This window comes from Myotis brandtii, unplaced genomic scaffold, assembly GCF_000412655.1.
Source record: "Myotis brandtii unplaced genomic scaffold, ASM41265v1 scaffold170, whole genome shotgun sequence".
NCBI lineage: Eukaryota > Metazoa > Chordata > Mammalia > Chiroptera > Vespertilionidae > Myotis > Myotis brandtii.
In genome coordinates, this window is record NW_005356260.1 from 33,278 (window position 1) to 35,311 (window position 2,034).

Sequence of the window (2,034 nt, forward strand, 5' to 3'; positions counted from 1 at the left end):
ACGTTTTATCTTGGTAACTGCAGACAGCAAAGCTGTTCGAACAGGCCTTCAGGTTCCATATCCCATACGATGCAGTGTACGGCTAATTTGCCTACAAACGTCAGGTGGTCATAATAATCTGGCCACTCAGTGTATAAAAAACCAGCTATGGTAACAACCAGAGACCAGCACACCAGGTCCCTGGCCCAGGCTGGCCCCACCCCGCAGGGGGTGGTTAGGGGCGCCCCTAGGCAACAAGATAGAGTGCGAGTTTGATGGGGGAAAGTCGAAGAAACAAGGGGGAAGGCCTTAAGGGTCTGCGGGATTGGGGTGGTCGCCCGGAGTAGGTGTGGAGTGTGCTGGGGAAGGAAGAGGAAAATCTAATTAGAAAACGGCTCGGCACAGTACCTTTCTCATTGCGAACCAGGACGGCACCAATAGCTACGGTAACAACCAGAGACCAGAACACAAGGCCCCTGGCCCAGGCTGGCCCCACCCACCAGGGGATGGTTAGGGGCGCCCCCTAGGCAACAAGATAGAATGCGAGTTTGATGGGGGAAAAGTCGAAGAAACAGGGGGGAAGGTCTTAAGGGTCTGCGGGGTTGGGGTGGTCGCCCGGAGTAGGTGTGGAGTGTGCTGGGGAAGGAAGAGGAAAATCTAATTAGAAAACGGCTCAGCACAGTACCTTTCTCATTGCGAACCAGGACGGCACCAGCCGGGGACTGAACGGGCGGTTGTCTCATGAGTCCGCTTGGGACCCACATGTTCATGGCAGTGGCTGTGCTCCCTAAACGTCACTGATTCCAAGTAGTGAACAGCTATCAACACCAAAGAACAGAAAAACCCTCTCCAACTACAGGTCCTGGACTTGCAACGCGACTCAAGGAAACACCGCTTAAGGAGGAGCTAGAAGAACCGGAAGTGTGCGACCAGAGGATTGTGGGATTGTGGAGGAGCCTGGGCGACCAGAGGATTGTGGGATTGTGGAGGAGCCTGGGCGCCTACTGCTGGAACGTGAGCCTGTTATTGCGCATGTGCATAGTCAGCCGTATCATACTCAGTCTCGCAGTATTTGGACGTGACTCCTGGCGGGAAATTATTTGTTTGTTGCCTTGGTTTGAAGCTGGGACAAGAGCCGCGAGTACGACCAGCTCCACGAGGAGCACACACGCACCTCCCAGGAGTTGCAGAGGAAGCCACCGCAATGGAAGCCTTCAATGAAACCATTAAGATCTTTCAAGAGCAGGACCAGACTCAAGAGAAGTGCAGCCAGGAGTACCTGGAGCGCTTGGCGTGAGGGCAATGAAAACGAGATGCGGAGGATCCTGCTGAACTCAGAACGGCGCAAGTCCCGCATCGCTGAGATCCACGAGCCGCCCGAAGCTGGAACAGGAGCTGCCGACACAGGCCTTGGACAGCCGGGAGATCGATCAGCGCATGAGCAGCCTGAAGCCAGACCTCATGCAGCTGCGCAAGATCCGAGAGCAGTGCCTCCTATGGCTCAGCCAGAAAGGCGCCCGGCAGAAGAAATTCAAGGAGTGGTTGGGAATCAAAAATGAGACTGAAGACCAATATGCACTGATGGAGGATGCGGATGACCTCCCCCACCATGAGGAACGAACCTGGTATGTGGCAAGATCAACCGCACGCAGGTGAGGAAATGCTAAACAGTAAGTGGGATGGTACCTCCAGTGCAAACCCCGGGCCCCCAGCCCACTGATTCATACAGAGCAGGACTCCATCTTTCTGTCTCTCTTCTTTGCAGAGGAAGCCACCGCAATGGAAGCCTTCAATGAAACCATTAAGATCTTTCAAGAGCAGGACCAGACTCAAGAGAAGTGCAGCCAGGAGTACCTGGAGCGCTTGGCGTGAGGGCAATGAAAACGAGATGCGGAGGATCCTGCTGAACTCAGAACGGCGCAAGTCCCGCATCGCTGAGATCCACGAGCCGCCCGAAGCTGGAACAGGAGCTGCCGACACAGGCCTTGGACAGCCGGGAGATCGATCAGCGCATGAGCAGCCTGAAGCCAGACCTCATGCAGCTGCGCAAGATCC

The 2,034-nt window shown here is 55.3% G+C and overlaps 1 pseudogene; it reads left to right on the forward strand.

Moving 5' to 3' along the window:
* LOC102240091 overlaps positions 1-1,851 on the forward strand; it is a 25,200-nt pseudogene extending 23,349 nt beyond the window's left edge.
* The last annotated feature ends 183 nt before the right edge of the window (positions 1,852-2,034 follow it).